The sequence below is a fragment of the Cebus imitator genome, unplaced genomic scaffold (assembly GCF_001604975.1).
Source record: "Cebus imitator isolate Cc_AM_T3 unplaced genomic scaffold, Cebus_imitator-1.0 Scaffold228, whole genome shotgun sequence".
Lineage (NCBI taxonomy): Eukaryota > Metazoa > Chordata > Mammalia > Primates > Cebidae > Cebus > Cebus imitator.
In genome coordinates, this window is record NW_016107543.1 from 1,183,650 (window position 1) to 1,193,606 (window position 9,957).

Genomic DNA, 9,957 nt, shown 5'->3' on the forward strand with positions numbered 1-9,957 from the left:
TTAGCAGAGACAGGGTCTCTGCTGGTCTCGAATTTCTGGCCTCAGGTGATCCACCCACCTTGGCTTCCCAAAGTGCTGGAATTACTGGCGTGAGCCACTACATCTGGCCAAGATAACTTCATTCTTAAAGCAAACCTTGGGAAAATGTGAAAGCCAATGATTTCAAACAAATACTCAATAATTCAATACTGTCACACCTGCAAGATAATTTTTGTTATAATATTTATATCAGTTGTTATATTAGCTCAAAATTGTTATATTGGCCAAAAAATGTCAAAAATTACAGTGAATTATACTATACTAATGGTCATAACGTTCTCTGACTTGTTCCTATTATTTGAAATAGAAATTTAACAGACATTTAGCATGTCTGCTGCGAACAGATCTTATCAAAAATGATGCAGCTCATATATTAATAATAAATGACCGCTAATATTTACAGTTAAGGGAATAAGAAGAAAGGTACAGAACATTATGTATGACATGATAATTTCTGTGTTCTTAAAAAGTGTATACATAAAAAGGCCAGGCACAGTGGCTCATGCCTGTAATCCCAGAGCTTTGGGAGGCTGAAGTGGGCGGATCACAAGGTCAGGAGTTTGAGACCAGCCTGACCAACACGGTGAAATCCCGTCTCCACTAAAAATACAAAAATTAGCTAGGCATGGTGGCAGGTACCTGTAGTCCCAGCTATAGGCTGGGACTGAGGCAGAGGTTGGAGTGAGCCAAGATCGCACCACTGCATTCCAGCCTGGGCGACAAAGCGAGACTCTGCCTCCAAAAAAAAAAAAAAAGTATATACATAAACCCTTACAAAAGCATTTATAGTTTTTAAAGGAAACTGGTTGCTCCTGAGGAATGGAGCTACAAAAGGAAGACAGGGTGGAATGGCAAACAAAATTTCATTGCATAGCATTTGAATTTCAAATTATATAAACATATTATGTTTTTGAAATATTTAATTTGAAAAATAAAGATAGCACAATATGGTGGTTAGAAGTGCAGACTTTTGAGTTAAACTGCTTGGGTTTAAATTCCAGCTCTGGTACCTACTAGCTATGTGACCTTGGACAATGAAATCATTTTTCTGCCTTAGTTTATCTATAAAATAGAAGTAACAGAATCTGGCTGGCATAGTGGCTCATGCCTGTAATCTCAACATTTGGGAGGCTAGCAAAATCCACTCTCTGAGGTAGGAGAATCGTCTGAAGCCAGGCATTTGAGATCAGCCTAGGCAACGAGACCCTGTCTCTCCAAAATATTGAAAAATTAACCAGATGCAGTGGCATGTGCATGCAGTCCTAGCCACATGGGAGGCTGAAGTGGGAGAATCACTTGAGCCCAGGAGTTTGAAGCTGCAGTGAGCCGTGACTGCACCACTACACTCCAGCCTGGGAGACAGCCTGGGTGACAGAGACTTTGTCACAAAAAAAATCTACCTCAAAAGGTTGTTGAAAGGATTAAATAAATATTTTTGATGCACTTAAAACAGTACCTGGCACAGATTATGGAATGCGTGCGTGTGTATAATACTTATCTTCCATGATGTTAGAAGTTTCTGTCTATTCTTCCCTGGTGAATTCTAACAAACTAACTGATTCCTTTTGATAAATATAGAATGTTTAATTGTTAAATTTTAATGAACAATGTTGCCATATTTCCTAATGCTGAACAGCAATTCAATCTATGCTTTTATTTTATTTTTCTTTCTTTTAAGACGGAGTTTTATTCTCATTGCCCAGGCTGGAATGCAATGGCGCCACCTCCGTCTCCCAGGTTCAAGCAATTCTCCTGCCTCAGCCTCCTGAGTAGCTGGGATTATAGGCATGCGCCACCACGCCCGGCTAGTTTTGAATTTTTAGTTGAGACAGGATTTTTCCATGTTGGTAAGGCTCCTAGCCTCAGGTCATCCACCCTCCTCAGCCTCCCAAAGTGCTGGGACAACAGGCATGAACCACCGTGCCCAGCCTATGCTTTTATTTTCTTTTTTTTTTTTTTTTTTTTTTTTTTTTTTTTTTTTTTTTGAGACGGAGTTTCACTCTTGTTACCCAGGCTGGAGTGCAATGGCGCGATCTCGGCTCACCGCAACCTCCGCCTCCTGGGTTCAGGCAATTCTCCTGCCTCAGCCTCCTGAGTAGCTGGGATTACAGGCACGCGCCACCATGCCCAGCTAATTTTTTGTATTTTTAGTAGAGACGGGGTTTCACCGTGTTGACCAGGATGGTCTCGATCTCTTGACCTTGTGATCCACCCGCCTCGGCCTCCCAAAGTGCTGGGATTACAGGCTTGAGCCACCGCGCCCGGCCCTTATGCTTTTATTTTCTATACTGACTAGGTTTACGTATCTTTGGGGACTTTTTTTAAAATCAGTTTTTTAATATTTCTGCTCCTCACTTCTTTCATTAGTTTCTGCTCTTAAATCTTTCTTCTTTGTCTCCAAGTTATCTTTTGTTGTAACTTAGCTAATTAATTTTCAGTCTTTTTTCTTAACTAAATTTCCTCTCTGAGTAGTATCTTATCTGCATATGAAACATGTTTATCCCTCATGTTTCACATGTGGTAATTTCATTATTTGGTTTTAAATATTTTCTAATTTCCATAACAAATATATATATTTTTAGAGATGGAGTTTCGCTCTGTCGCCAGGCTGGAGTATAATGGCACCATCTCGGCTCACTGCAATCTCTGCCTCCAGGCTTCAAGTGATTCTCCTGCCTCAGCCTCCTCCCATAGCTGGGGACTACAGGCACCCGTCACCATGCCCAGCTAACTTTTGTATTTTTAGTAGAGACAGGGTATCACACCATGTTGGCCAGGATGGTCTCGATCTCTTAACCTTGTGATCTGCCTGCCTCAGCCTCCCAAAGTGCTGGGATTACAGGCATGCGTCACTGCCCCTGGCCCATAACAAGTCTTCTTTGACTCAATGATTCAGAGATATAATTTTTCCAAATATATAAGAAGGGATTTTCATTTCTCTTTTTCTATTACTAATTTTTTCACAGTGTAAACACAGAATATAGTCGGTAATGATATAGATTTAAAACTTTTTAAATTTCTATCAAAGTAATGGTTCATAGTTTAAAACTCATATAGTACTATGAGGCTTATAATATATAAGCTGCAGTTCCCTGCCCAACACTACCCTACTCCCCACACTCTACCCCTAGAAGCAACCAATTTCAAACTCTGTGACTTCTAAATGTCTTGCTTACATAACTTTTTTTTTTTCTTTTCCTTTCTTTGAGAGAGAGAGAGTCTTGCTCGAGCCCAGGCCCAAGTGCAGTGCTGCATCATGGCTCACTGCAGCATTGAACTCCTGGGCAAGCAATCCTCCCACCTCAGACTCCCAAAGTGTTGGGATTACAGGTATGAGCCACCACACACAGTCTATTTCTTCATTTTTCAACTTTAGACATTATTTTCTCTTTATATTATTTGAATATAGTGTTTACAAATGCCATTGTTTCTCTACTAATTTTTTTTTACACTGAATAGGATTATTTACATCTCTCTTTATTTATATTTCTCTTTACATTATTTTCTCTTTTCCGTAGAAAGTGATGCTTTAGACGGGGCGTAGTGGCTCATGCCTGTAATCCCAGCACTTTGGGGGGCAGAAATGGGCGATCACCTGAGGTCGGGAGTTCGGGACCAGCCTGACCAACATGGAGAAACCTCGTCTCTACTAAAAATACAAAGTTAGCCAGGTGTGGTGGTACATGCCTGTAATCCCAGCTACTCAGGAGGCTGAGGCAGGAGAATCGCTTGAACCTGGGAGGCAGAGGTGGCAGTGAGCCAAGATCACGCCATTAACTCCAGCCTGGGCAACAAAAGCTAAACTCCAAAAAAGAAAAAGAAAGTGATGCTTTAGCTAACTTATACCCCACTCCAATATCTTTTACAAAGAATCACATTTTCTATGACCTTGCTAATCTGCAATATCTTTATTTTACTCTAAAATTCAAAGTTGGGCTAAGCATGCAACTTTAGGTTGAAAATCAGACTCACTTTGTATTTTGAACAAACAGCTTCATTAGAGTCTAGTTTCCACTGTTCCTAATGGTAAGTGGACTATATTCCTAATGGACTATTCTGATTCCTAAATTTTAAAGGTAGTATACTACCTGCTTCCCTCCTATTGGCCCCTACCCCAGACAGGGACTTTTTAAGAGTTTTACTTTATCCCAAAAGTTCTAACGTTTGAGTTAGTATGGGACTTCTCACGTTTTTAAAGCTAGTCTCTCTCAATGGTGTACCTTTGCAAACTGAAGGCTCCTGCTCTATCAGTTCAAAGAAATTTTCCTGTTTTATGTCTTTCTGAAAGTTTTTCTTCTGGCCGGGCCCAGTGGCTCACGCCTGTAATCCTAGCACTTTGGTAGGCGAGGCGGGTAGTTCACCTGAGGTCTGGATTTTAAGACCAGCCTGGCCAACATAGTGAAACCCTATCCTTACTAAAAATAGAAAAATTAGCTGGGCATGGTGGTGCATTCCTATAATCCCAGCTACCCGGGAGGCTGAGGTAGGAGAATTGCTGGAACCCAGGAGGCAGAAGATGCAGTGAGCCGAGATCGCACTACTGCACTCAGCCTGGGCGAGAGATCGAGACTCCATCTTAAAAAAAAAAAAAAAAAAAAAAAAAAAAAAAAAAAAAATTCCTCTTCCATTTTCTCTGCTTTCTATTTTATTTGATAGATGTTGGTGCTGCTGGACTGGTTCTCAAATCTATTTTTTCTGTTTTTTACCTATTTTTCCTGCTGTTTAGAAGTTTCCTCAACTTCATTTTCTAAAACTTCTACTGGGTTTTTTTATACCTATCATAATTTCCAAGTTTTCCTGCTCTAATTCTTCCTATCTGATGGTATTCTGTCTTGTCCTTGTTTAATGAATGTAATGCTTTCTCTTAACCCTCTAAGGATAGTAATTAGCTTTGGGTGTTTTTTTCTTTTTTAACTTTCTTTAGATTTATCTTTGCTTCTTCCAACTTCCTATATTTCTATTATACTTATAGTTTTGCTTTTTGTCCTATCTTTCATTAGAAACTTTTCTCAAATGTCAGGTAAATGCTGCCCCAGTAACTTTGGGCTTGGTCATGCTACTTGCTCTGGCCAACGAAATGTAAGTAGACATCAAATATACCACCATCATGACAGAAGTTTAATTTTTTATTTTATTTTTCATAGAGACAGTGTCTCACTATATTGCCCAGGCTGGTCTCAAACTCCTGGGCTCAAGTAATCCTCCTGCCTCAGCCTCCCAAAATGCTGGGATTACAGGTGTGAGTCACCATGCCTGCCCATGCAGAAGTTTTACATGTGTCTTTGTGGTCTAGTTTTCTCCCCATCCCTAAGCCTCTGCCCTCTGCCATGCATAACAGAGACAGTGGCTGCTCACTCACTACTGGTCCTGGAAAGAGAGTTGGGAGCCAAGTGGAGCCAGCAGAGTTGGTGATATGGCTGCATATGATCAGCAGTCTTCATGGCTCATTTGTAAGAAAGAAAGAAATCTCAGTGGTTATAAGCCACTGAAATTTGTGATTCTATTTATGGGATAAATTTACATATACATAAGAATATTTCTAGACAGATTCACCAGACAACAGAAGTATAAGAAATCAGAGAAAGAATCTCAGGTCTTCTTTTTCACATTATATTCTTCAATAGCTTTTAATACATGTTCATGGCAAAACATTTATTTTTGTTTGTTTGTTTCTGAGATGGGGTCTCACTCTTTCACCAGGCTGGAGTGCAGTGGCGTGATCTCCCCTTACTGCAACCTCCGCCTCCTGTGTTCAAGTGATTCCCCTGCCTCAGCCTCCCAGTAGCTGGGACTATAGGCATGCGCCACCACTAACGCCAGGCTAACTTTTGTATTTTTAGTAGAAACAGGGTTTCACCATGATGGGCAGGAAGATCTCGAACTCCTGACCTCAGGTTATTCACCTGCCTTGGCCTCCCAAAGTTACAGGCGTGAGCCACTGCAACTAGCCAAAACATTTATTTTTATAATAATTACTCACAACAGGTCTCCAAGAGCACTGAAATAAAAAGACTAAACATCTCCAATTTAAATTTTTTCTAAAAATACTTTTTTTTAAGACCAAGTTTCGCTCTTGTTGCCCTGGCTGGAGTGCAATGGTGTGACCTCGGCTCACCACAACCTCTGCCACCTGGGTTTAAGTGATTCTCCTGCCTCAGCCTCCCCAGTAGTTGAGATTACAGGCATGCGCCACCATGCCCATCTAATTTTGTATTTTTAGTAGAGACGGGGTTTCTCCAACCTGGTCAGGCTGGTCTCGAACTCCCAACCACAGGTGATCCATCTGCCTTGGCCTCCCAAATTGCTGGGATTACAGGCATGAGCCACTGTGCTCGGCAAAAAATACTTTTATATTAAGTCAATAGATCCTCAGTAGGAAGGTTGTGAAAATCAGACAAAGGGTATGAATAAGAATAAAAATCACCAATTATGTCAACACCCAGACAAAACCCAGACATAATCATCATTTTATTTGTGCCATTTAGAGACATGATTCATCACGTTAAATATGTAATTTTACATTCTGCTTTTCAATTTTACATTATAATAAGCACATTACAGTGTCAAGAATTCACAAATCTCACTTTTAATTGGTAAGCATGTTTTACTATATAGATATGTCATTTCTGGCTTAATCATCTCCTTAATGTTGAACAAATATATTCATTATAATTTTCTACTACCATAAGTAATATCTCAGGTAGTTCTGGGCATATTTTCTGTATTTATGACTTTTCCTTGGGATATATTTCTATTAGCAGAATTACTGGGTCAAAGGACATGAGCATATTTAGGCTCTTGATATATATTGCCAGAATGCTCTTCAAAACAATTGCATGGATTTATACTCCCCCTAGCAATATCAAGGCAGCCATATCTTTGGGAATTTTTTAAATTTCAGCTCACATGAGAAGCAAAAATTTCTCATAACTAGGAGGCTGAATATCTTTTCACATACTTATTTAGTCATTAACATTTTCTTTTTTTTAAAAAAAAAAGAAAAAAAAAAGAAGAAAGAAAGAAAAAAAAAGAATAATAAAAAAAATGAAGGACAGGAAAGAAGAGGAAGAGGGAGATAGAATGGGGGTGTTGCTTTATTGCCCGGACTAGAATGCAGTCTAAAAATGGGTATGCCTATAATTGTGCTTAATAATAGAGACATGAAAAAAAAAAAATTAGGGAAGAAAATAGCAAACAAGTAGCCTACCAATATTTCATTTAAATCTGTAAATAGCTGTGATATGGTACTGATAAGAGTGTATATTTTGTGTATTTAAAGTGGAGCTATAAATGTTAAGTTTACTTGTTCCAGATCTGAGTTCAAATCGTGGATTTCATTGTTAATTTTCTGTCTCATTGATCTGTCTAATATTGATGTTGAAGTCTCCCACTATTACTGTGTGGGAGTCTAAGTCTGTTTATAAGTCTTATATATCTGGGTATTCCTGTATTGGGTGCGTATATATTTAGGATCTTTAGCTCTTCTTGTTGCATTGATCCTTTTATCATTATGTAATATCCTTCTTTGCTTCTTATAATCTTTGTTGCTTTGAAGTCTTATTATCAGAGGCAAAAATTGCAACTCCTGCTTTTTATTTATTTATTTATTTTTGCTCTCCATTTGGTTGGTAAATCTTTCTCCATCCCTTTGTTCTGAGTCTTTGTGTATCCTTGCATGTAAGATGGGTCTGGATGCAGCATACCGATGGGTTTTGGCTTTTTTTGCCTGTCTGTGTCTTTGGATTGGGGGATTTAGTCAATTTAAATTTGAATTAATAATAATATATGTGAGTTTAATACTGCCATTTAATGTTAGCTGGCTGTTTTGCCCATTAGTTGATGTAAATTCTTGATTATGTTGATGCTCTTTTTGGTATTTTTTAGAAAGGCTGATACTGGTTGTTAGGCTGATACTACTACGTGTAGTGGTTCTTTCAGAAGCTCTCGTAAAGCAGGCCTGGTGGTGATGAAATCTCCGAGTGCTTGCTTGTTCACAAAAGATTTTATTTTTCCTTCGCTTATGTAGCTTAGTTTGACTGGATGTAAAATTCTGGGTTGAAAGTTCTTTTCTTTAAGGATGTTGAATATTGGCCCCCACTCTCTTCTGGCTTGTAGGGTTTCTGCTGAGAGATCTGCTATGAGTCTGATAGGCTTCCCTTTATGGGTAACCTGACCTTTCTCTCTGGCTGCCCTCAGTATTTTCTCCTTCATTTCAACCCCCGGTGAATCTGGCGATTATGTGCCTTGAGGTTGGTCTTCTTGAGGAATATCTTTGTGGTGTTCTCTGTATTACCTGGAGTTGAATATTGTCCTGCCTTGCTAGGTTAGGAAAGTTTTCCTGAATAATATCCTGAAGCGTATTTTCCAGCTTGGATTGATTCTCTTCGTCACATTCAGGTACACCTATCAAACGTAGATCAGGTCTTTTCACATAGTCCCATATTTATTGGAGACTTTGCTTGTTCCTTTTTATCCTTTTTTCTCTAATCGTGTCTTCTCCTTTTGTTTCATTAAGTTGGTCTTCGACCTCTGATATCTTTTCTTCTGCTTGATCGATTCGGCTGTTAAAACTTGCGCATACTTCGCGAAGTTCTCGTGTTATAGTTTTGAGCTCCATTAATTCACTTATATTCCTCTCTAAATTGTGTATTCTTGTTAACATTTCGTCAAACCTTTTTTCAAAGTTCTTAGTTTCTTTGCATTGGGTTAGAACAAGTTCTTTTAATTCACAGAAGTTTCTTATCATCCACCTTTTGAAGCCTGCTTCTGTTAAAGAAACACACTCGTTCTCCATCAGGCCTTGTTTCATTGCTGATGAGGAACTGTGATCCCCTGTAGAGGGAGAGGCATTCTGATTTTGGGTATTCTCAGCCTTTTTAGACTGATTTCTTCCCTTCCTTATAGATTTATCCATCTGTGGTCTTTATAATTACCGTCTTTATAACTGGGTTTCTGAGTGGACGTCCAACTTGTTGATTCCCAGCGCCAAAATCTGAGCAACCCACTGCGCCGGCCAAAACAGCGGCGTTAAGATTGATGGTGCTTTTCTGACTCTGCATCAAGAACCGCCACACTAAGGCAGCGGCAAAACCGCCTCACCGGCCACAAGAGTCACGCTGGCAATCCATGGGGCTTCTCCGCTGGGAATCTCCTGGTGCGTGAGCAACAAAAATTTGTCTGAAAGTGTGGCGTCCTCTCGTTCTCTGTGCTTTCACTGGGAACTACAATCCTGAGCTGCTAGTGATCAGCCATCTTGGATCTCTCTAACATATCCTTCCATTTGAATTATCTACTCCTTTTCATTTGTTCATACATCAAAGCCTTAGTACTTCACCAATTGATTTGTATATAATTTCTTCCACATATACTAAGCTCAGAAACTCTTCTATTTCTTTGTGCTTTTATACCTAACAGTAGTAACACATCAACATATCTTTCCTTCTGTGCCCCCAGTAACATTTAATACCTATCTAATCTCTGGTTGTATATCAAAATCATCTGTAAGCATTCACTTCAGAGATTTGGACTCATTTAGAAGATGGAGCTAGGTTAAGGTATTTTTTGTTTGTTTGTTTGTTTGACAAGAGTCTCACTCTGTCACCCAGGCTGGAGTGCAGTGGCCCAATCTCGGCTCACTGCAACCTCCACTTCCTGGGTTCAAGCAATTCTCCTGCCTCAGCCTTCAGAGTCGCTGGGATTATAGGCATGCACCATCACAGTGGCTAAATTTTTGTATTTTTTGTTAGAGACGGGGTTTTGCCATGTTGGCCAAGCTGATCTTGAACTCCTGGTCTCAAGTGATATGCCTGCCTTGGCCTCCCAAAGCACTGGGATTACAGGTATGCCACCACGCCCGGCCTAGGTGAAGATATTTTTTAAAAAGTAAAACTGAAAAACAATACATTACATTTTAGAGTA

The 9,957-nt window shown here is 39.6% G+C and overlaps 1 protein-coding gene across 1 annotated transcript in view; it reads right to left on the minus strand.

Moving 5' to 3' along the window:
- The window catches only part of NPEPPS (aminopeptidase puromycin sensitive), a 105,111-nt gene that overhangs the window by 49,724 nt on the left and 45,430 nt on the right, over positions 1-9,957 (minus strand). The window lies entirely within an intron of this gene.